Genomic DNA, 27,717 nt, shown 5'->3' with positions numbered 1-27,717 from the left:
TGAAATTTCAAATAAACAAAAAAAAATAAATAAATAAAAAACAAGTACTTAAATGTAATATTTTACCCGAACTATAGCAACGCACCTTCGTAATTTTATCGATAATGCTATTTTGACATCTCTATAATAGATGAAGATGAATATAGAAATTTGGGTATTTGCAGAGCTTATGACCGCGTACAGGGTCATAAACCCTGCAAATACCCAAACTCATAGGCTGGTTAGTCTACTTTACACACCTATTCACCATTCATGATTGATAACCACACTACTCAATTTTTGTAACTTCTACATCTGTATATCAAAAATCACATCACGCTTTTTGTGTGATTTCACTGGAGCCATCTATGATTGGTTAAAAAAGGTTTTTTATTGATTATATTATTTGAATCAAGATTTGGAGACACTAAAAAATGTTACTCGTTATAATAAGCAACATTTTTGGACACTGGATATTCAGTCGATATTTTATCTGAATATCCAGTGTCGATACATAATGGGATGCTGTAAGTAGCCGGAAGATCTGGCCCGGAATCGCGGAAGATAATCTGCATAATCAGCTTGTGAACTGGAAACGGAGCCAATTGCAGCGCCAGCGGTCAGATCGCTCCGTTGACACAGTAACACGCAAATTATTGTCCACTCCTGCAGAGTACGACGAACAATGCAACAATGCAAATACCCGACAGAGATATGCATCAGGCGGCCGACAGCGCAGGTGCAATGCCAGTCATCGCGAGACCACTCGACCAGAACTGTCCTGTTGACACATTGAAATATGTATCATTACACACTTTCATTTCGCGAGAGATGTTTTCTCTTATTCGATTACTGTTATTTGTCCATACAATGATACATTCAATAGTTGCAGGAATAAAGCGAAAAAAGATGTTACATATTAAACAGAGTGGCAGTTATACGGTCGATAAACTTTAGATACTTAAAACTGCTTTGAAGCTACTTTAAAGCTTTAGTTAAGTCTTCAACTAAACATACTGCTCATTTACTTTACACTTTAGAAAAACGACAGCATAATAAAGATTTTTTTTACTATTGAAAGCACTATTAAGTGTAGATATGCATTTTAGAAGCACACAGTTTCATCCTCAAGAATAAATAATAATAAACACCATCTACCTATAAATAAATTATATTTGAACATTATTTTTCTTCTTCTCCGTATTACTCATCATTACTGAGGGATGTGACTCTTGTCGAAGCAATGACTCAAGCACCGAGGTGCCGGGTGCTGTCTTAACTTAGTATAATATATTTAAAAAAAAATAGACATGCGATGGGAGGTATGAAAGTAGACCTTCGTCTGCGAAATTGACGTCGCGGGTTCGATTCTTGCCGATTGCAAAATTAATTCAAGAAAGATTAATTTTCAATGACTCTAGGTGCTTGTAATGTATTTTAAACATTTTGCCTATCCTTACTGTACTACCTACAGACAAGCCTTTAACAAGGTTTTGCGGGTTATTCCTTTATACTCGTATATACACATGATCGTTTTACTGTATTTATACAAGGAAGTAAGAAACCTGGAGGGCATTTGTTTGCGTCACTGGGGTGGAAACCAAACCACTAATCTAATTGCAGTTAACGCGACGGCGATCTTCATAAAAACGGAACGGTCGAGTTCATTCCATTCCGGAAGTGACGCTAGGCGTGTTCGCCTATTTCTGCGTATGTCCAGGAAGCAATCTCTTGCTGGCGAGTGCCGAACCATACTTGCGGAACGAATCAGCGTATGGATGCGCTGGCATGCGTAGTTCTTGCGCAACGGTACAGCATATATTACATACATCACGGGTTCCCAGGCCTCGAGGTGAAGGAACGATAATCCAATCGTGGAGATAATGCAACGGGCAAGGCTAAATCTTGCGCGAATGACGACAGATACAATCAGTTTATTCCAATGTTAATGTCGACATTCGAAAATAAACTTATAAGTTATTGATATGCAATTTAAAAAATGATAGCTGGTACCAACACACAGATATGGTGACTAAAAACTCATCTTCTTTTCCCCAATTCATTCACAGTGTTATTATTAACACCCTAATGTATGGAAGTGAAGGATAGAGTTGGCGTAAAAGGATGGAAGAAGATAGTATGCAGTCGAAATTAGATCTCTCAGGCGAATATGTGACAAAACGACGTACGATAGATGTTCGAATAGCAATAAAAGGAAATAATGCAAGGCTGACAAGCATAAACGTTAAAATTTTTAAAAAAATGTGTTGAAGTGGTTTGGATATTTAGCACAAATGAGTGGGGAAAGAATAGTAGAGAAAATTTATGAGGTAAATAAGTGCAGAAAAAGACGAGAAAAAATTGACATAAGTATTTTACATACTTTGAAGAAGTTAGGTCAGGAGTCGGGATATTCGGCGGGTATGTACGAAGAGATGCTTGAATTTGGATGAGGCAAAGATCGTTTGCAAATACAGAGTGGAGTTGTGTGGTGCTGTTTTTTCTCGACCTACCCCAGCGAAGATGCGGCATTGCTAAAAAATTCGTGATGGTTAGTAAATCAGTTTATAAAAGACACAATATACAAGATAACGAGGGGAGTCGAATTCAATTAGTATTCGCACCAAAGCGAAAGGATAACTAAAAAGGAATTGACTATAAGACGGGTAATCAAGGAGAAATAGGAATGCTTCAGCAATGTTACCAGGGAGTGAGAAGAACAAGACAAGTGTTTAAGAGCAATGTACTCATTGAAGGTGTGAGAAAAAAGATCCGAGATGGAGTGCAAACTTCGTTGGCAATACAAACTAATTTGCATATAACAAGTGAAGTGCAAATCCGTTTGCTTTGGTAACGTGTGAGATGGAGACGACGTGTCTGAGAAAGGACTTTGAGAGACTCTAGAAATGTTACTTTCAAGAATTACAACTTCCCGCCTTCGAGTACCACTCACATTCAAATATCTACAATTGCAACTTCAATTTTCAGGTATTGCTAAACCAAGAAGGTATTAGAAGTTTGCTGATAATTTATATATAAATGAAAAATTAAATATCGATAACTTGATTTTATACTTGATATAAATAAAGAAATTATCTAAAAAAAAAACACTTGTATAATACAATAAGTGGTATTATATATATATTTTTTTTAATAATCCAAAAGTCTTTCTATAAAATTAATTCCAATTCAATAAATAAAATAATGAACTTCTTTCATGCACAAAAACCTTTATCTTCTGCGTTCATATAGATTTGAGGATCTGTCTGTTCCGATATCCGTCTCTTGTGACGTGGACTGTCAGCTGTTACGGCATCGCTTTAGAGATCTTGCAAGTGGTATTTTTTTCAGCTGGGTTCTCTTGAATACCAATTCGGGGTAGTCTTTTTTTGAGTTCTATTGACATGGGCATTCCAGAATTGTCTTTGCTGTCATCCTTATCGGACTTTATCCGCCGTACTACACATTTTCCAAATTTTCGTGTTCCTTTTATGGTCTCTTAACGTGTTTCTGATTATGCACCTAAATGTCCCCATTTCTGAAATTCTTAGAAGAGATTTGGTTCCCGCTGTGTTTGCTATGGTCTCTATCCCATATAAACCAATTGGTTTTATAAGGTTGAGTTAAGTCAGATTGATTCTTACAAACTTTGCTATGTACCTGTTCATAGAATGCAGAGTCACTTTGATGGTGAAGAGCGACCTAAAATTCCGTTGAAACGACAAAGAGGCTGGCGAAAAGGGTCGCCCTAAACACGTATTAACATACAAAGATGCAAATACCAATTTGCCAAGCAATGCGCAGCTGTACTGAGAATGCAATGAATGGACCATGGCGGAGCCTGTGTTATATGCAAATGTCCTCTCCGGTACCAGAGGCGATCGATGGGCCCTTCTCGCAATGAATCTTCCTCAAGCGCTGAATACAAAGCAGGAAGTCGGGCGGACTAAAAACAAAGGGAAGCGCGGTGGAATGTGCGCGACCATTTCTCTGAGGACCAAGAGATATTCCCATGCAGCTAAGGCATGAAATCACTAAACTAACTAACCAACCATTGCGTCACTTCAAGCAGGGTTAGGCAGAGAGAATAGAACGCCACATCAATCTGTCTTTGCAAACAATCTTTACCCATTCCACATTCATACATACCCGACGATTATTCCGACTAATGATTTGACCGCTTTCAAAAATTGATTTATACAAAATTATTATTTTAAACTTATTTGTAATATAACAGAAAATATCATATACACACAATTTCATTGTAAAATTAGAATTATATAAAAATCGTTCATGCGATATAAGACAAACAATTTTGTTTTTATAAAACATAATTGAAACATTTATTATAAGTGTAGTGATTATCCTGATGAAGAGACGGGTACTTGTCGAAACCGATAGGTAAAAATAACGGTGAGTCATTATTTTCAAACATCTTCAGCGTTTTTGTAAAAAAACTTAAAAGTGTATAACTATTTCATTAATTGATTCGGCAGTCAATTTGCATACATTTTAAATTAAAGTTTTACTTGGTGAATAGCACTATATTCTAAAATTTATTGTGACATGTGTTTTGACGCAATTCGATGCATTCGCATACGTTGCTTGAAAATGATGCGGAACGCATTGAAATACATACGTGTTACATTAGATTTTTAAGAAAAAGTGGTATTTACCACGTAAAACTTATATAAAAAAAGCATTAAGTTTAGTTTGGTTAGTCCAAGCTTTTTCGCATTCCGTAATGTTCAAAAGATGGTATTGTACCGATTCCTTCTTTATCTAGTTCCTCTCTTCGTGACTCGGCTTTCGAGGTCAGTTGGGAGAACTCGAGGCAAAATGTTTTCCGTTTTGTAGAATATTGTAATTCGGTGTAACTCGACGAATAACTGTTAATGTGGCGATCGGTGAATCTAATTCGGCCGACAATGCAGCCAGCAACACCTTCGTGAGTTGCACTCGCCTTTTTGCGATACGCGATGATCCATATTTCACGGGTCATTGGAGTTTTGTGCAGAAAATTCGATAGAACTTTACGTATTATTGACGATGTTTTGCTACCTCACAAACGGATTCTGCGATTATCATAGTGCTTTTTGCTGTTAGAGTCAACCCGGTTATTCGCGGAGCAAATTGTATTACATTCCCAACTCTAAACGGCTATTTTCACTATTCAATTGGTCAACGTATCTGTTCTTTATTTGTGCAGAATTGTAAATTATGTGCGTCATTGCATTGGTTACATTCTGAATGCTCTATCGGGTGATTTTACTGCTTAATAAAGTAAGGCCATAACTTCTTTATTTTTTGACATCTCAACATGGATGTAGAAAAATATGGAAGTCTGGGTATTTAGAGGGCTTATGACCTGCCAAACGCTGGATAAGTGATTGATTTACACAAGTGTAACATTCACCATTTTACCCATGATTGACAACCAGGTGCATGTACCTGTATGAGTCCCAAAAATTTGAGTAGTGTAATTATCAATCATGGGTAGAATTTGTGAATATTGCACGTGTGAAGTGATCACTAAACCGACTATGACTGGTCATAAGCCTTGTAAGTATCCAAACTTCCGTATTCTTCTATATTGAGATGTCAAAATGTAAAAATAACTTCCAAGTGAAGAAACTCAGAAATGTGAACGAAGGTTTGGACACATCCAACATGTTGTAAAAGTACTCTTATATCTATTTCTTTTTAAATAAATTTGGAAGTCTGAGTATTTATACCTGTCTTGCAACCGGGCTAACAAGTTGTCATTTGCTGGATTAAGTGAACAATTGGATGTTCATTCTAGGCCAAAATTTGCCATGAACGTCAGCTGTAAATACCCAGATCCATATTCTTCTTCACCTATATTGAGATGCCATGTTTTGCTCTTTAACTCTTGCGAATAAAACTTCTAGTATTTTTTTCCAACATGCTGATATTTGGAACTGAACTGAATGAGATTTATGGTTACGATTTCCCACGAAGATCTGTTCGTAATTATCAAGAGTATGTTAACATAATCCGGCAAACGGTACACATGATGGATACGCGATAACACCAAATCCGAAAATGTGTCAATATCAAATTGGTATTCGAGATTCGGTAGATACAACATATAAAACTGGTGTTATTCGTTTGAGATTACAGAAGGAACCACCATTGATGGACTTTAAATTACATTCAGATTATGTATTAAAGATCCGGTATTAAAACTCTCGGCAGGTAATGACTTCAACAGAACCAACATGGATAAAAAATGATGGCGCCAGAGTGTACACAGATCGAACAGGTATTGAGATGAGTGTACATAGGAGCAAAAAATGTTGGTTCGGACAATACACTTGTATTATTATTTACTTCAGGAGTCATTATTGGAAAATATCAATGAAAAAAACAAATCTATGCGATATAACGCACCCTTGAAGCTATAAAAGCTACAAAAACATTTTGAGTGTATTGAACTAAACACTTGTTCACAAATCTGGATTATCTCTAATTATATAAGTTATTTTTTATTATTTCTTGGCATCTCAACATAGATGAAGAAAAAAATGTTACACGTATGTAAAGCGATCACTAAACCAGCCTATGACGGTAGCCCCAGCATTCTGGCCATTGCCAGACTTCCACATTCTTCTTCATCTATGTTGAGATGTCAAAAAATAATATGAAGTGATAAAGTGCAAATTACATCACTCGATTAACGATATGCTTACATAATAATTAAGGAGGAACTCGGAAAGGTCCAATTTATTAAGCGGTCGGCAGCGCGAGAGGCCAGAAGTGTCTGTACGCAATTTTTTTTAAATATAAAGAAATATTCGCAGAGACAGGGTGGTGTGGCGTACTATGCTCTCTGCCTACCCCTGCGGGGAAGCAATGTGATGCTCGGTTGATATTTTATAAAGATACGGTTAAAAAAGACTGATAAAAAATCTGACTAATAAAGAGGCCTAGTTCACTATCGCAAGTAGGTAAGCATCATCATAATGTGCTAGCGTATTTTCGAGTGGTGACGCGTTTTATTCTTTCTGCCTACCTCTGCGGGAAGCGCCGTGACGGTCAGATGATTAGTAAGTGAAATAGTGGTCGTTGATGGTGATAAAAGTGGGGGGAATACCAGAATGGATGCGCATTGGTTCCGTATTAGGCCTGCGCACGGAACAACAGCCATGAGCGAGGATCAAAAGCGAGAAATTGAGATTCGAAACAGGAGAGAATCCCCTTGATTGAAAGAATGAAAGCGTGGAGCCGCGGTAGTCGAACGGTAATCGACAATCGACATACGGCAAGCCCTCGACTGACGAGGGGCTTGCCGTAATGACTATATCACGAACACGCCATAAATATTCATTAGCACCAGCGTCGATATCGATAGCACCAGTATCGATATCCAGGTAAAAAAAACAACAACAATGCAGCCAGCTATTTTTGTGGGCATAACAAAACGGGCAAAAAAACTATTACTCGATGTAGGGTCTGCAAGAAAGAAATCGGCAGAAATATCCATAAAAATTAAATGGTAGTGGATACTTCATTAAAAATGGAAGCTCGTAAGATGCGTGTTAGATTTTGAAGCAAGTCGAAACACTGGTGATTAATGTTTACTTTTAATTATTATTGTTTTTAATAAAAAATATAATATTTTTTATCCCATCTTGAGTAAGCGGTAAGTGCGATACTGAATCAGCCATATTTTGTTTACTACATAGTTCTACATACTTATACAAAAAACAACAAAAACATATATATATATATATATATATATATATATATATATATATATATATATATATATATATATATATATATATATATATATATATATATATATATATATATATATATATATATATATATATATATATATATATATATATATATATATATATATATATATATATATATATATATATATATATATATATATATATTATGTATATAAAACTTTATAAAATAAAAGATGAAATTCGTTTTTAACCACTTTTATTTTTGGTATTTTTCTCCTGAGAAAAGTTCCAAGAAGTGGTTAAAAACAAGTTTTATCCTTATTTTATAAAATGTGCCACAAAGTATTTGCAAAGAATATTTAAAATATATAATAATTGTTAACAGCAAAAATTCTAGAGAGATGATGTGAGTAGATATGCTCTTGGACAATCATAACATTGCGTTCCAGTGCTGTCACATGTCCAGTCCCCATATATGTTCTACTAGCAGTTATATGATAAGTTTTGAGCTCTTCATCAGTCTCTCTTAAAATCTTACTACACTATCTATGACTTATTAGTCCATTTCAGTGTTACATTTGTGTCGAAGCCAATTACTCGTGCTACAGTGTCGGGGTGACGCCAGGAGGGCCCTGTATAAATTATTGTAACATGTTTTTATAAAAAAACATGTTTTTTTAAAAGGGTAAAATAAATATAAGTGATTTTTTCACTGTTATATTTATTCAATATAACTCTGGACTGGTACCTGAAGCGGAGGGCTTATCACCTTTCCTTCATGAGTAAACGATCAAGATTACACTGCGTTTATATGACGCAGTGCCCTATGCACCATTGGGGTGCGGATAAGGGTTTTATTATTATTATTATTGCGCTTCTCTATGTGAATTTACACCAGTAAAGGTTCAAAACGAGAAGGAGGTTTGATCCTGCTATTACAGAATGATATATTGAATTTCATCATTTTTGCTAGACATATATTATACAAATGAGTCACGCCAAACGAGTTTTGGGCCTACACTGTCGGTGAAACTAAAAATAGCCTTTATTTTATTATACATGTCCGCGGGCTGTCATTAACAAATGGTCATGTAACGGAGTATGTTAAATCACCAGAAATATTTGTGCTAAGAGGCGCTCCAGTATGAGTAATCTGAAATCTGCTAATTTGCTAGGTGAAGATTACTTAGAGGAGAAGTGTAGATGTGAGTTATGGAACAAGATTGGGGTTAAGTAAAACCTTTGACCCGGTGATTGTTAACAATCATCATTCACCGAGAAAAGAAAAATAACATGAAGAGCAAGAGCCATAAAGGTATCATTAGGATTTGAGCAATGCTATTAAATTGCGAGTTTATTTATTTGAATTGATTTGAATTATCTCGCAAAACGATTCTCGGTACGAGTAGGAATATAAATAATCCTTTTGTAATAATTACGTTGTTACTTTTTACTACTTCAGCCTTCTTCTTGTGTCCAGTATTGAATAAAGGCCTACCTCTTGGACTTCCACAGTTCTCTGTTTGAAACGACTCTCTTCCAGTGTAGGCCCTCAACTTTTTAAAATGTCATTGGACCATCCTGTCTGTGGCCTACCCATACTTTTGCGTCCTCCAGTCAAGCACCTTTTTTCCTTGAATGTTTTTCGCACATACGTTGTGGCACATTTTATAAACATTTTATAAACTTTATAAAATCAAACAACTTTGTTTTAACCACTTTAAAAATATATATATTATTAGTACACTTTAACCAACCGGTTTTGACAAGAACCTTGTTATTATCAGGATTTATTAAATTACAATACTAATAGTTAATTACATTCAATTACCAAAAACTTCCACACACTCCGTACACCATATGAAAATATGATTTAAAAATACAGTGCATTGCGTAGCATCTCCAAATAACAACTACCTATGAGTATTTTAATGTTTTTTAGTATTTTAATGTTTTAGAATTTCATAAACCCTGATGATGCGAGGTTCTTGTCGAAGCCGGTTGGTTAAAGTGTACTAATAATAAAAAATAAAAATAGTGGTTAAAACAAAGTTCTTTAATTTTATGAAGTTTAATCACCTTTTCCGTCCATCTATCCTCAGACATACGTGCTACATGACCTGCCCAGTTAAACTATTGCTCCGCGATTCTTTGAACCATATCTGTTACCTTGGTCTTTTCCCTTATCCATTTTTTTTGGATCCCTCAGGGATATGTTTAGCATCCTTCTCTTCTTTGCTCTTTTTGCTACCCGGAGTTTATATTATATACGATTCGTTATTATGAAGTTATTGTACTTTTATTGCCTTAACTCGTATTTTAGCTGATGCCATTTACATACTTATGAACCTGGAACTATAATTTATACTGTTGAGGTATAAAGTTTTAATTACCGAAATGGACGTACTGTAGGTTGTTAATTTTATGACGTTATTGTAAATGTGCATTAAGTTGATGGAGTAAGCCCAGAGTGAGGCGACAATTTGGGAAACGGAACGACTTAGCGGGTATTTGACCCCCCACGTAGCGAGCGTGGAATCTTTAATTTGGCAAGAAATAAACGTAATAAAGGGGAACAGTCGGTCTCATGTACACCAAGACGTGGTCCATTATGTCATCCACAGATTTCTGACGAAAATCGGCGACCGGTTTCACGAATCTATCCAATTATATTTTTTCCTACGGAATGCTACCAAAATAGAAATGAAATGACAATCACGTAACCATTGTGAGGCTGCACAAGGAAAGCGTGACAAGAGACGAGAAGGGAAGTAGGAGACAAAGGAGGAAGATTAGAATTCGTGATGTAAAATGTAAGAATGGGGGAGATTGAATCCAAAGGTAGGCACGTTTGAATTAAAACGCTTTTGACGAAGATCTACAGTCTCCGTACCGATCGTTCGGGGTCGGCGAACTCACTTTTTTTCGCGAATTTTCAGTATATTTGATAACCCTACGGGTATCTTTAATTAATCCGTATTGCCGCTATCAACAAGTCGTAACTTACAATAAACACCCGTTGACTTTGATGAATGGATGAACTTATTAATACTTTTTTGCAACCGATGCACAAAAAACCTAACGTAATTTATTTGAGAGTCAAGATTGGAAGTTGTTTGTACATAACACATACCATACTTTCAAAATGAAAAAAAAAAATAACAGAAGAACTGGTTTGAGACAAGGAATTCTATAAACATAATTTAACTAACTGACTTACCCGCAGGGGTAGGCAGAAAAATAAAAACACGAAACCAATCTGTCTTTGTACATAATCTTCGCATCTACCACATTCATATGTACATCTTCTCATACATACACACCGATTATTCCGATTCTTGACCAGACCACTTTCAAGTGTTTGAAATACTTGATCTCGCCAAGTTTTCCTCGGTCTTTCTATGCTTCCATTACACACATTTGCCATATAAATTTTAGCTATTATTTCAAAACTCATTTCGATTCCCATGACCAAACCATCTCAACACACCGTTTTTAATTTGATCGATAATGTTCATCTGTCTTTAAGATGAAAAAAAAATTTTTTGAGATAAACTGGTTTAAGACAAGGAGTGTCATAAATAAAATTTAAAAGTTGAATAAACCAACCTATAACCACAGCTTAATTAAATCGAATAGAATAACGGATTGAGCTTTATAAAATTAAGACTAAAAAAATCTCATTGAAAACATAACGTGCACGATAGAAACAGGTTGATCAAATTTATTCTGAAGTCGTTTCAGACAGAATGCTTTAATTTGATTAAAAACACAGAAAAACGTAAAAATTAACCAAAACAGAAATTATTTCAAGACATGATCTTGCCTAGCGAACCGTGTCTTATGGAATCTTTAGATACTACGAGAATATGGTTTTGACCGAATTTGGCAAAATGTAAATCAATTGATTGCCAAAAAGTAATCTTATACGTTACTGTTAAATTTAATAGATGTCATACTATAGTCAAATGACTAACATAAGTTACAACTAATTTAGTAGCGACAGTTAGTCAAATAATAAAGACGGATTTGAACGTTTATCAAAGAATTAAGTTATCGTGTCTTAATGACTCAATTTATAAAAATTAATTAATCAAAAACCACGAAAATGATATAGAAGAACTGACTACGATAATCTGTCCGCCTCCGTAGCGTAATGGTCAGCACGATCGGCTGCCGTACTGGAGGTCCCGGGTTCGATTCCCAGGGGGGGTCAAATAAATATAAGTGATTTTTTCACTCTTATATTTATTCAATATTACCTTGGACTGGTACCGGAAGCGGAGGGCTGATCACCTTTCCTTCATGTGTTAACGATCGAGATAACACTGCGTTTATATGATGCAGTGCCCTATGCACCATTGGGGTGCGGGTAAGGGTTTGAATGAATGAATGACTGCAATAATTAACCATCACGACGCTTCTTCGAAGTCTTCCTGTGCTACTTTCAGCTTATCAGCTAAATTGGATTTTACTTTTGTTTCTTCACTCATTCGATAAAATGTCTTTTGTACTTTAATTATAACAAAATTATAATAACCAATAAATAAAGTTGTAGCATTGTGAGAAATAAAAAAAAAGTTTAAATTATTGTTAAAGTTGGATTATGAGCTAGCCAAAAATACATTGTCGGCACACGAGTGTGTGATATGGCCAAAAGGCGATGCAGTGCTCCATATAGCAGCATCGTTGCATGCTAACGGGAGAACGAGTTTCGTAGCGGATTGGCGATTATTCCCGGGTTCGAGTCTCAGCCGTGGTCATCGGAAGCTGCCCGCAGAACAGGTGGACTGAGGAATGCCGAAAGTAGCACTGGTGACACGCATCAAACACACCTCACGCGTAAAACTCCCGTAAGACACATGAGACAAGTTATGATCCAAACGAGAAGAAGAGAGATGGAAGAGAAGATAGACCAGCGTTAGTAATAGCCTAAGTTATTACGATCATGAATATGATTATTGGTTACTTCTACAAGTTATTTACTAAGTATTCCTGCATTAGAAGCCATCATGATTAATTCATCATTTATTTTGCTGCAGTATCCAAACAAAAACGAACGAGTGATGGCCTTAAACAGGCGCCGCGGCGTAGTTGGGTAGACGCTCTACTGGAAAACTGTTGTTCTGGGTATAATTCCCGCCAATTGCAAAATAAATTTAGGAAAGATATATTTTTTTAATTGGTCTGGGTGTTTTTGTTGTAATTTTCATATTTATCTTCCCCCTATCCTTACTGACTTACCTGCAAACAAGCTTCTTAAATAAAAGCTTTGCGAGTTATTCATAAAATAATAATAACAACAAACCTTATACAGACAGACGTTTGAAATTTCCCTGCAGGGATAGACATACAGGGTGGAACGCCACACTTTTCTATCCTGACACACATTCCTAGCTTCCTTCAAATCAATACGTCTACAAAAACGTACGTGTAGTCATACATACCCTTCGATTACGTAGACTTTTGACACCACCAGATTTTTTCTGATAGTCTTTTTTGGTCATCCTCGTTCACAGATCTCAAATGGGTAAATCACTACTATCCCTCATTTTTTGTAATTAATTGATGAATTAATTATACTGTCTGGAACTAAGATACAAGGATGACCTTTAACATGGTTTAAAAAACCGAGGTGAAAATTAACATTTATTTCAATTAAATTTCATGCAAAAATCAGTCGGAACTAATATCTTTACAGGACCAGTTATATTAATATGTTTTTCCAAAACGGCGTTCATGTATCATAGGTGATATTTCATTTTTAATTGATGTTATCACTAATTCTTTCTGCAAGCGTGGTATACTAATTCTAGTGCTACAGATCTTAGTAAATTAGCAGTTACACTACACGCATGAGTAAGGAAGTACAGGGTGGCGCAAAATGAATCACCCTATCGGAAGATGTAATAATTTTTGCAAATGGCGTCATACGTCAATCATTTTTGACATTTGTGAACAGGACAGCTGCAGTATACAAACGATAAAACGGGAACAAATATGTAACAACACTGACAATATCATCTTTTTCAAAAAAATGTAAAGGTCCAAATCAAGATTTTCATCACTCAAAATCATTTTTTTTATTAAGTAAAAAAGTTATTTAAAAACAAAATTGGATGATTAATTTTGCACCACCGTAAATTTGTTTGTATACTGCAGCTATCTAGTTCACAGACGTCAAATACGATTGACAATTTGCAAAAATTATAGCATCTTCGGATAGGATTATTAATTTTGCGCCACCCTGTAGAATAAAATAAAATAAAACAGGTTCAGGACTCATGTGCTTCCTGTGAGAATGGGCTGATAGCGTGACCAATAGAGAGCCAATGAACCAAAAACGGAGATTTCGTAATTAAAGAATAAGTTTTGGACATTAGAATCAAACATTCGTGCCTGGTATTCCTTTAATTACATACCAAGATATCAATTATTGGTATCCCACACGTAGGATAAGATTACAGGACTATGACCGCAGTTGACTATAAATATTTATCGAGGCTTACAGATTATGATGTTAAAATAATAATGAAGTACTCATGCATTACACGAATGCAGGCATTAACGTATTTTCGACCTGGGAGTTCTCAAACGTTTACACTTTACAAACCGATGCAAGGCGGAAAGAGTTGCTTCGAAGGAAAAATGAACATAGCGATGATGAGCAAGAGTACAAACAATTTTTAAAAGTGAAAAATATATACACTTATAATTGTTTCTACGAACATGTCGGACTTTATCAAGCCTACACTCGTTTACGAGTGATTTAAGCTTTAACAAACAAATTAACTTACAGTAAAAAAAGGCAAGTCTACCTCCGTGGTGCAATGGTCAGCGTGTTACCTACCGTGCTGGAAGTCCCGGGTTCGATTCCCAGGGGGGAAGGTGAAAATAAATATTAGTGATTTAACACTGTAATAGTTATTTAATATTACCCTGGACTGGTTCCTGAAGCGCAAGAGTGATCACCTTGCCTTCATGTAAGTAATGATCAAGATAACACTTCGTCAATTTGATGCAGTGCCTTATGCACCATTAGGTGCGGATAAGGGTTATAAATAACATTTTTACTAACAAAAAAAAAAAAAAGGATTTAAAAGGAGATAGAGATAGCTGGAAGAAAATAAGCCAGCCAGGTAAATATTAAGTGAAAAATTGCTGGGATATAAAACATTTTCTGGGCATTACGAAAACATGCACAGCTAAAAATTGTCGATTTTTGATATATGACGTTTTTGAAAGGAGTGAGCGATATGTGTACCGAATATATATTTTTTATTCATGGTAGATTAAAAGCCCAGTTCCGAAAGAGTTAAAACCCTTTAAGGTTCTTCCTCTATTACGTAATGAATGATGGGTCTATCATTAGGAAAGGTTGAGAAGGGTCGATGGAAGGGTAGCGTTAAACTGGCAGCGTGTCATAAATTATAAATTCCCTTTTAATAAAGCAATTAAACCGGGTAATATTTGAAAAAGTACAGTAATACTAGGCGAGAGATATTATGTGCATCAATAACGCCTATTGGACATGGCCGAGTGGGTGAGCGCTTGCAATCGAGCCTCGAGGTCGAGGGATCAAACAGTGATTAATAAGTCAATCATAGCACCATGCAGGGAAAATTATTGTGTAGGCATGGTACGACACTAGCGTCAAACGAAATTAACAGCATAAATATATATGATTTTAAGAAATATTACTAAAAGTAACGGTCTCGTATATTGTAAACTACGCGATATATAACATATTCCGACGATATGTTCATTACTGTAAAAATATGTACATAATTAAACAATACGAGAACGCGTCGTTTGAAAATCATGCCGCGAGCGCTTAGATCAGTAATGGTTACCTCGGCAAAAAATGGATTGATCGTGGAACCGAGTGAAAAAAAGTGTAGGCAGTCTAAGCGCAAAACGGTTAAAATTTGAATAGACACTTCATTGTACATACAATCATTTGGAGATTCAGATATTCGCAAGTGGGTCAAACGGTTAGTCATCGGTACATGCGTGTGCGAACGAACCAATAGTTTAGGGCTCAATAGCAGGCTATTGGGCTAAAAAAGCCGCTCATTTAAGGAAATTAGTCCAATAAGTCACACACGCCTCTGTATACCACGTTCGGCATTCACACTGTTCATATTATCTGTTTAATACGTGTAGATTGTCTTTGACTAATTGAACAATCTATCTTAGAAAAAGATTTATAAATTACGTTGAATGTTAGGTTACATCATAACTTCATCCTTTTAAAAAAAGGTAATGTGAAAGCAACATATTGAATACAGAGAAGCTAGGAGGGCTGTAGCCACAGGGAGTATAAGACAGCAGAGTTGATTGTTTTTAAATTTGAAAATCATTTATGTACATATTTTAAATGCTGCCCATGAAGGCTCTAAGAAATGCTTGCCGAGGGTTAAAGGAAATGTCCATAAATAATGTTAAAACAACGATGAAAAAAGAATAAGTCTAAATTTATTCAAGAAAACTAAAAATTCTTGTTTTTATACCACTTGATGTTATTTATGACTACTAGTTTCGGAAGCTAAGCTTAAATGTAAACAGTTTCAATTTAGTTCTGAGGATGGAAGCTTAAGGTGGAAACTGGCCGGAGCATTTCGTCGTAACATAACGTCGTAACATCGCTCGCGGCGAGCATCAGCGAGCATCCGAAAGTATGGATAGAGCGCTCGGTTCGCTGTACTGACTGCCTGAATGCTCGCATCGTAACATGTTACGTTACGACGAAACGCTCCGGTCAGTCTTCACCCTTAGCTTCCAAAACTAGTAGTCATAAATAAAATTAAGTGGTATAAAAACAAGTGTTTTCTTTAATAATTTTAACATGAAACAAAAATTTTTATAAGTCTAACTTAAGCACTTTATTTTGCGTTTAAAAAACCCGCACACAAGGGCACGAAGCATACTATTTTATTTATGATTTTATATTATTTTTATGTCAAGAACAAATGTAATAATTAATTCATTGCTTCGGCAATCTCACTGTGCTAATATCTATGAATTTCACCGAAACGTGGTGTTTAGTACTGATGAATAGAAAAATGTATCACGATAGGTTTCAATACTGAGTAGTGCTAAAAGTTAAATTCAAAATACCTAAAAAATATTTCAAAACTGTTTTCCAAGCAAGTTTTCTATATACTGTCATTAAGTAAGCTAATAAGGCGTGCTTAAAATAGGCTATGTGCTACATTTGTAAAAGGAAGCATGTCCACAAAGGCAAGATACCGAGAAAATGGCGATAGACATTCAACATATCCCTGCGCAAGTCCTTTCTTCCTCCATGAATAGTGACATCACGAGCGTGTGGGTTCTCGTCCCACGGAGACATTCGGATGTAACTGTTAAGAGATCTGGACACTCAAAATACCTGATCGTCGGATAACCGTTACGGCAATCGGTGATCCCACTTACCTGCAACAAAAGAAACACACAAATCAAACACGTGGACAACAAAACGTCGCGTAAACAAGAGAAATGGTCATCGACAAATGTCACGCGCGTACAATGATTGAGAATTTATGTACTACCAAGATCTTAATAGTTAAGTTAATAAGAATGATAAATGAAGTGTGTAATATACATATATGGAGACCTGGAGTAATGAAGACTCGTTCGCCACCCATAAGCGTATATTTATTATTTAGGGACACCAGTATTTTACCTGCTGTTATGACCACAATGAAAAGAGGGATAGTAGTGATTTACCCCTTTAAATTTTAAATATTTATACAACTAAATTAAAGTTCATACTATTTTTCGACATCTCAATATAGATGAAGAAGTATGTGGACACACTACTTCTACTCACTCTACTAAGCGATGGGTGCAATAATTAACTGCAATATTAAATTAAATATTTTGGTCAAACGGCGAAAAATTGAGCAAAGATGATGTAGGATCAGCCCACATCAAACATTTTATTTAAATTTTTAGTTTTTTATACCTTAAGGTTGTGTTGGTATAGGTAGGAAAAAGACGATTGACATGGTATGGGTACATAGGACGCAGAGAACCTGATCATATTGTGAACCCAGCAATCGCAAGGGATCTTCCTCGAAAAACATCTAGAGGAAGTCCAAATAATTCATGGATGCCACCAAATATAACATGATTCGAAGGTATGGCCCTAGGTGACGTTGTCCATGATTGAAGGACCTACAACTTGAGGATGAAGAGAGCTGATCGTTACAGTCTACAAAGACGATAATTTGGGATGAGCCATAAAGAAGATAAGGTTGTGCTTGCATCTGAGTTCCAGATAGTTTTATAAGTAACTTTCTTTCTGAGCAAGAAGCCTGATATTTGAAATATTGATGAAATAATATGAAACACACTCAAAGTATTGTAATTAAATTAACTGATCAAATTATAAACTGAAATAACAAAATGAAAACGATATTTTCTGGCGTTTCTCATGCATGTCATTATAATCCAGGAGTCGGACCTCAAAAACAAATTAAAGAGTTTCTGCTCAATAAAAAGCTTATTTAATCTCACCAATAGATGTCTCTAGTGAAATTCTAGTGATTCAAGCACAATGTTTCAAAATATGATCGTAAATAATATATATAGAACTTCCAAGAATTTAAGTATTGTGGTTGTCGATCATGGGTAGAATTGGTGAATGTTACACGCGTGTAAAGTGATACCAGCCTATGACGGTCGTAAGCCCCGTAAATGCCCAGACTTCCATATTCTTCTTCATCTATGTTGAGATGTCAATAAATAATATGAAAAAATCAACCATCTCTAAGAAATTATGGTAAAATCTGTAATAAAATATCCGTTGTAATGGACAGACCCAATGACCTAAAGATTCTTCTTTGACACTTATCATATGCGAGAATGTGAGCTGGTGTGAAAAGACGATTTTTCCAAAATGTTAGGAATTTGCTTACCGTTTCGATGAAGCGGAATTCATTTAGTTGGTATCCGTTAGTGTTCCTCGATTAGTTGTTAAACGCCATTATTGTGTAGACATTATGATAAGAATAACTGTGCGTGCGGCCAGTAACGTTAAAAAAAACAGGTTATATTTATGACTGCCTGCAATTCTATGCGGTAATATGTTTATGGTCTATCGATGGCATACATATCGCTCACTCAAATCATAAATAAAAAATCGTCAATTTTCAGTTGTGCATATTTTCGGAATGCCCAGAAAATGTACTATATCCCAGCAAAAGATTTTAACTTAATATTTACCCGCTACAGGGCAGAAAGTGTTGTTTTTGCATTTTGAAGAAAAGTTATTGCTTAATTATTTTTTTTAAATAAACTAAATATTTCTCAAATGGAGAAAAAATTTTCAGGGTTTACTTAAAAAGATCTGTTGCACAGTAAAAAGTTCAGTGAGTTGCTTGATATTTATTTTTAATACATTGTATTATATTTTAAAACTTAAAAAACGTTCTCCTGAAAAATCAAGTATTTTGATTTATGACGTTCTTGAAAGGAGTGAGCGATGTGTTACAGACTCTATCGAAAGGGATAATTTTATCACCCGATAGGCTAGAAGACCTCTCACAGCAACACCGCATAGAAAACTTCTTCGTCGATAGTACAAAAAAGTCCAGAAATAAATAGCAGAAGTTCAGAAATTCTCAAGCGTTTCCTTGCGGTTAGAGGTAACCTAAAATTGAACCAAAATTGAACCGACGACAACTGTTCATACATAATACTCGAACTGAAGAGTGGAGCATCTCTTCAAACCGGTATTACATCACGATGATTCACCCAATATTACCCAACGACGTAATAAATAACATCAAAATGAATATCAATGTATGAATATAATTATAATATTATTCAAATGAAAATTATACGGATTCATATAAATAAGGCTTTACTAACACTATTTCAATAAACATTCGGCGAAATTGAAAAAATCAATAATATTTATATTTGAAGCACTAACTTTGTGATTTTCCATTTTATAATTAAAATGTAACTTTGTTTTAAAATTTGTAGTGATTTTAAAACAAAGTTACATTTTAATTATAAAAAAATACTGTTCATCAATTTTGCGTTAACTTTAAGAAAAACACGAGAAGATTTAAAATTTCATATAAAACACTTGTATGTGTCTACTTAAGAGTTAATTAATGTCAACACGAGTAGTTTCGAGATATACAGATATTTTCATCAAAAGGTGAAATAACTAACTATAATTAAATACAAACCATCACACCACTTCCCCGCAGGGATAGGCAGAGAAAATAGAACGCCACACCAATCTGTCTTTGCAAACAATATTCGCGTTACCCCAGACTTTTCATCAAGTATTTTAAATTGAAAATAAATACTCATTGCAAAATTTGTATTTTCACCTGTTGCTTAGAACATCTATGGTTCTCAATACTATTCGTGTGTACGTTGATAACCTAAAAGTGGTATTTTTTCCTAGTGTTTCATTTTTATATTAAAATGTCAATATGATCGTGTCTAAATTGAAATGATTTGTTTGTTTCAGGAGCCGAACGCTTATTCTAAGGGTGCACATTCATATAAGGTAAGGAACTTTCAAAATATTTTAGGTATTCTGAAAGCCTACGTCGATATTTTAAATTGTTCAATGTGTTTTTATTTTTAATCCTATAAAGATACTTGATACGAATAATGACCTTATTTTAATACAAAAAACCTTTGGCGTTTCTGTTTCTAATGTTTCAAAAAGAATTTCGTCAGATTGGTTCGTACAAACTTTGCTATGTACTTGGAAATACATATTTAGCTACTTAGAAATATAAATTTATAATAAACAAAAGTCAAAGTACTAGCGAGTTTTAACTGATCTTCCACCACCTCCATGAACCCTCATCCGCACCCGATGGTGCATAGGGCACTGCATAATACAAACATAATGTTATCTTAATCTTTAACACATGAAAAAAGAGTAATCAGCCCTCCACTTCAGGAACCAGTCCAGGGTAATATTGAATAAATATAAGAGTAAAAAATCACTTATATTTATTTTACCTCCCCCCCTGGGAATCGAACCTGGGACCTTCAGTACAGTAGCCGAGCGTGCTGACCATTACACTGAGGAAAACCACCATAGTTCATAAAAATAGTAAACAAATGTTGTGTGGTCATCAACCTGAGACCATATCGCACTTACGCGTGCTCAAATTCGTCAAGGTTCAAGAGCTGTTCGTCAAGTGATCAAGAACCGTTCGGATCCTTGAATTCTGAGGGGGCAATAAATTAAAACGGAATCAATAAGTTCAATGTGGACTCAATGACCAAAGACTCGAGACCGGTTATAAGCTGCGCAGTTAGTCAGGACTGTGTGGGCCCACAAAATACCGTTCATTTCCAATGTCAAGTGTATCGCGGGAAACGGAGATCGGTGACGCCGAAAATGTATGAAAAAAGTCCACTTGCAACGTGATTTTTTGGTCGGCAGGCCGAGTCTGACATGAAAGGAAATCAAGTTAAAAGATCAACCGAAACTAAAGCAAGATGGTGGTACCATGTGACAGCGTACAGCATAATCTGTTGTATTTTTAGCTCTTATACATCCGATATTTCCATTCAAGGTAAACCAAAAGCTGATGAACTGAGACAATTAATATCCTTTTGATAATGTAATTTATTATATGGCTTATTTCATTATATAATAAAATAGCAACTGTATAGTTTTTTTCACATATATTTCATTACTTTAATGTTTTCCGTAGATACTTTGTGGCACATTTTATAAACTTTATAAAATGAAATAACTTTGTTATAAACCCTTTTTTATTAATACATATTAACCTACCGGTTTCAACAAGAACCTTGTTATCATCAGGGTTAATATTAATTCAAAAACATTAAAAAACATAAAAATACTTTCACCAAAAAACGTCCACACACTCCGTAAAAATAACATTTAGGATTTTTACGGAGTGTGTAGAAGTTTTTTGGTGAGAGTATTTTAATGTTTTTGAATAAATATAAATCCTGATGATAACAAGGTTCTTGTTGAAACCGGTAGGTTAAATTGTATTCATAAAAAAAGTGGTTATAACAAAGTTATTTTATTTTATAAAGTTTATATTTTATTTGACCAGTGACCGGGTATAGTCGTTATCGACATCGTCAGACTGGTGGGAGGCTAGCCAAATTCAGTATAACGTAATACCTATACAAAACAAGGCAGGGGTTGAAAATGATGATTTCATCTAAATGTTTCTGACAAAATAAATTAAAATTATATTTGTTTTGGTAAGGTTTATAAGTATGATTTTATTATAAAAATTTATTTTTGTTAGCAAATTTATTTCATTATACATTCACACATACACACACCATATACAAACAAATGTGTGTGTGTGTGTTTGCGTATGAGTTTTAACTCTATAGGTATAGCCTGTATCGAGCCGAAATACTTCGTACAAGCGAGATGTTTAAAAGAATACAAACTATAGTGGTTAAAATTAAAGGGAATTGCAGGAAAATATTTAATAACAAGCCTATACTATAAGAAAATAAAACTGTACAGAGAGCCAACCCTGCCATATATTTACATAAATAAATTGATAAGTATGTAATTACGTTCTTAAATTATTGTAAAAACATCAAAAATACGACAAAAAAAACAGCACCAAACGGACTATTCTTATCAGCTGTGGATCCATTTTATCAATTCATTTAATAAAATTGAAAGATTTAGACCTTTTTTTTAATTCAACATAGAGCAGTAAAAAAAGCTTGACTCGAGTCGCTCTATTCATATGCTAAATCCTGTCTGACCGAGATTTTGAGAATATGGAAATATAGACAAGCGTGTAATCGTGTCAAAACGACTAACTGCGTTTCAACCAGTTCATTGCTTCATGCCTGCTACAAACCCGTGAAAGTCCAGAGCATATAATGCATAGTTAAAACAATTGTACCCAGTCATATATACAATCTGATTTGATATATAAACATTTAAAGTTACTTCCGGTACGTGAAATATTGTAGATGATTATCATCGTTGAACTAGCCAAAAATATCAAAATCTTCTAGTGCACAACCATGATACACGATTTACCCACAACAAAGGTTTGATAATCACAACAATTAAAAATAAATATAAGAGTCGAACACTTCTATATTTCGTTCCGAACATTTTTAATTTGTTGCCGACGGAAGTTAGAAGTCAAAATAAAATATGGAACAAAGGCAAAATAAAGGAATAGGCAAATGTTTAAGAGTTGATTCTATGAAAATTGTAAAAAGAACTCCACCGGGAAGACACACAAGGTGGCTTGATGGGTCTCTGCAAAAAATATTTTAAGTATGTTTAATAATTGTTATTTTAAATGAATGTATACAATCTATGTACATAAATTTAAAGAAAATTAAAATAATAAAATATGATACAATATGCACATCCCAAGTAGTTTGTTGCAAGTAGTAGGTTTGTTGCAGTTATCAGATTAATAACGCCTGTGACGGAAGCTGAGTGTCGCTGCAGGGAGAAAATGAGAGAACTCCAAGAGAAGGAACATTAATTAAACGGTTTCTAGTACATTGTAATATGCGCGTTTAAACTATAAACAATTTATATTTATTGCGTTTACAGAACTGTAAAATCCGCAAGGATCTATATAAATCTCTTCAATATCCGCCAATGTGCGTTAGATATGAACCAGATAACCGGAATTTATTATCATATGTGTAAGAAACAGTTTACGAGATTAATTTTACATTTTAAGAAATCGAATAATTTTACATGTAACACTGACGTGTGTAGCTGTGAAATTTACCAGCACTACATATGATATAAAATTAATAATTATGGAAATGAAGACATTTTGCATAAACTGTAAATAACCGATAGAAAATGTTTTTTGTTGTTGTTTTCATTTATGCTACGAAGTATTAAGAATAAAACATCATTCTTTTACCTTCTATGCACACCAGTGTTTCCTCACTTTATTTTTATCATGCCCCAATTCAACGATTTGAAAATCTCCACGCCCCTCTCTATCTCTATCACCCATATAAACTTGTAAGCAGAATCTTATAATAAAATCATACATCTTAATAAATTCATTGGTAACTTAGAATCATTGAATTGTATAAACCCATGACTTTAAGACAGTGAGTGCTTTTTAAACTTAAAGATTACATAATTAAAATAATAATTAAAAATTGTATTAACATGTTAGTATTCGGCTAAACACAGACCATGCCTAAAGAGCCGTAATACGTACATATAATAAATGTATATATGAAATGAATATGTATAATGAATGCATCTATGTATTATGAAAATAAATAAATAAATAAAATAAATAAAATAAATAAATTTTTTGTGACTTCATCACAACGAGAAATTAGAAATTGGCTATAAAACATAAAAAGTCTATGTTGAAACATGGTAAGTGGTATTGCATAAGTCGTAGATAGATTTCGGTAACTTAGTTTGAAGTAATTAAAATTTTTAATCAGGCGTCTCCAATGTTTATTTCCAGATGTGGAACGGTAAAAAATCGAATTTTAGGTCACAAAAAAAAGGGATTTCTTCAAAGTTCCAAGAGAAACACTCTAAAATATAGACTTAGCTTCACATACGGTATACAAACACGTGTAACTGTATTTTTTCAGAAATACTAGTATTATAATACCAAGTGAAACTTAATTAAAAAAGGGAATTTTTATGATAACAAACGGATATCACTAAATGTACAATCTAGGATTTTTTCACTGTTATTTTTACGACAGTACTCTTTGCGAAAATTCGTTCAGAGTAAGTATTGAAAAAATCTAAAATAGTGTGACAACCGATTGTGACACGTCATTAGGTACGATGTCCGCGCACAATGATTTACCGTGCTATATCGGCGAACGGCGGAATTTCAGTAAAAAGTGTTCATAGGAATTGATTTCGTTATTGGCTTATAAAGGCTCCGCTTCCCGTTACGACTGAACTTTGAAGAGAAAAACAACGAATAAAAGGCACGAAGAGGAAATCATGAAAGTAAACAGAGAATATTGTATTAATTCTAGTGTAGACGTATTTATAGAACTAAAAGGTGCAGAAAAAAGTATCGAAACATTTCTTAGAATCAAGATCTTTGAACTCACAAAAGTGGAACATTTTTTCAATCTCAAGGTTCTCATTAATCACAAGGAAAGGAATATTATTTAATCGTGATGCAAGCTCACGGACCGCTCGTGTATTATTTGTTTGGAATAAATTATTATTGAAGCAACAATTATTATAATTCATTTTCTACTTGCTGCTGGATAAATTGAATTAATTAGAAGTTTTCTTCTGTTGGTATACAGGCGAATTATGTAATTATTTCCACGGATAATTTGAAGAAATTAAACCAACAATAACATCGTGTAATCTTGATAAATTACAGTAGATTGGTAGCAGTATTACATGGTAATACTGACAAAACCGTTAAGTTTTATCAATATTTTGTAATAATGACAGTGTTAGCGTGCAAGAAGCGATGGGTATTTTTCGTTATACATTTAATTTATATAAACCATACAAGTAATAACCATAATCCCATTTTCCACCTAAAAATCATGCACATCCTTGACTTCTTCTTCTTCATCAAAACTTTATCCGCACCCAATGGTGCAAAGGGCACTGCATTCAATAGACGCAGTGTCATCTTAATCGTTAACACATGAACAAAAGGTGATCAGCCCTCCGCTTCAAGTACAAGTCCACGGTAATATTGAATGAATATTAGAGTGAAATATCATTCATATTTATTTGATCCCCCCCAGGGAACCCGAAACCGGGACTTCCAGAACAGTAGCTAAACACGCTTACCATTTCACCACGGAGGCGGACATATAAATAAGCATTTCAAACTAATTATAGACATCTTTTCTTCGCCAAGATTTGCTTAATGCTTTCACTTTTTTCTTCTTAATATTTATTTATCGACGCTCGCAATTTTTACGTTTGAAATTGATTTGATGTAGATCAAATCATTCATGCTGCCGATTCTAGTTCAAAACTCACATTCAAGTCGCATTGAATGTGAATAGATCTCAATGAAATCGGTCGTCATCAGGTGCGGGTAATGGTTTTAATATTATAATAAAAGGCGCTAGAGGAACAAATCAAAATAGTAAAAAAGTAAACCAAAACCAAATCATTAATCTTCTAAAAAAATAAAAATAACGAAACCCATACAAAAAATTATAAGAATACTTAAACAGTAACAAGAGGACCTACTCACAAGTTCTTAAAACAAATAATCAAATACCTCTACCTACCCAAGAACACGTGATAATTATAATCAGTAAAAACAACAAAATTCCACAAGAAATTAAAGACAAAGTAACATCAAAAAATCAAAACATATAATAGGTAAATATATATATATATATATATATATATATATATATATATATATATATATATATATATATATATATATATATATATATATATATATTTATATATATTTATATATATATATATATATATATTATATATATATATATATATATATATATATATATATATATATATATATATATATATATATATATATATATATTTATATATATTTATATATATATATATATATACATATATATATATATATATATATATATATATATATATATATATATATATATATATATATATATATGTTTATATATATTTATATATATATATATATACATATATATATATATATATATATATATATATATATATATATATATATATATATATATATATATATATATATATATATATATATATATATAAATATATATATATATATATATATATATTTATTTATATATATATATACATATATATATATATATATATATATATATATATATATATATATATATATATATATATATATATATATATATATATATATATATATATATATATATATATATATATATATATACATTTATATATATATATATATATATATATATATATATATATATATATATATATATATACATTTATATATATATATATATATATATATATATATATATATATATATATATATATATCGTAGTTGCACAGGAGAAAATGTATAACTAACAAAACGTAAAATGTTCAGGAGGGCCATTTAATTTTTTCATTTTTCATTCATTTTTAACAAGTCGATATATTATACTTCCATGTTTAAATCGTTTGGGATTTTTTCAGGGCAATATTAAGCTAGTAAGATATCAAATAGTCAATAATCATGTTTTTGTAAAAAAAAGCACTTGGTCACTTTCTCCTGTATGACTACGATATACATATATTATATATATGGTAAAAGGTTACTTTTATTTTCTCAATTAACGCAAAATTCACGGGTAAGTCCATGGATTGCATAACAAGTCAAGTTAGCTGTCGGAACAGCACCTAGCTCGCAGTGCGGCCAGAAGGCCCGCGCGAGGAGATAACATTGTAACCCCGTGTCACGCTACTGTCAACATGGCCCTCAGATATGCAAAGCTACGCGGCCGGTGAATGGGACAAGGATTAACAGATGTAAGCCAGCACTATACTTGGTATAATGCCCGCCGTTTTATCACGATTCACGAGGGAGCTGCGTTTGTAGCCGGTGTTGAAAAAAGTAACAACGAGGATAGGGAATTTGGCATTGGATGTGTGAGATTCTGCGGCGGGTAGCGGAAAAATTGAATATAAATTAAGGCGTGATTATCGATAGCCCGCATATGAATTTTCTTTAAAACTATGCAACATTTGACGTTATTGAATTTTTTGAGTAAAACATCGTTTTTTTATTGACAACATTAGTTTTTCTTCGAAATATATATATGGTTTTGAAAAACAGACTTATTGAAAAGAAACGATTAAAAATGTAATAAAAAATCCGTAATAATTGAATTTCTGATTAACTTTATGTATAACGTTTCATAAAATTATATTTTTTATTACACCAATCAATGATTTTATGTTTAGTTTCATGATTTATAAATATATGGTGACTTTTTGTTAGGTTTCGAGTTAAAACTCAAAAATTAACCTAATTAATCT

The 27,717-nt window shown here is 33.6% G+C and overlaps 2 protein-coding genes across 5 annotated transcripts in view; one reads left to right on the top strand and one right to left on the bottom strand.

Annotated features, from left to right (window-relative positions):
* The window catches only part of Atg16 (Autophagy-related 16), a 369,124-nt gene that overhangs the window by 113,355 nt on the left and 228,052 nt on the right, over positions 1-27,717 (bottom strand). The gene's annotated exons all lie outside the window — the stretch shown is intronic.
* Positions 1-27,717, top strand: part of LOC148310422 (uncharacterized) — a 250,184-nt gene that overhangs the window by 48,173 nt on the left and 174,294 nt on the right. For both annotated transcript variants that reach the window (XM_088258437.1, XM_088258438.1), the window contains one exon: positions 20,206-20,244. The gene's annotated coding sequence lies outside the window, so the exon portion shown is untranslated. The remainder of the gene's footprint in view (positions 1-20,205; positions 20,245-27,717) is intronic.

This window comes from Brachycentrus maculatus, unplaced genomic scaffold (genome assembly GCF_059751285.1).
Source record: "Brachycentrus maculatus isolate JH-2025_06_01 unplaced genomic scaffold, ASM5975128v1 h1tg000096l, whole genome shotgun sequence".
NCBI classification, from domain to species: Eukaryota; Metazoa; Arthropoda; class Insecta; order Trichoptera; family Brachycentridae; genus Brachycentrus; species Brachycentrus maculatus.
The sequence above is the reverse complement of the archived record's forward strand: the minus strand, read 5'-3'. Positions and strand labels throughout refer to the sequence as shown.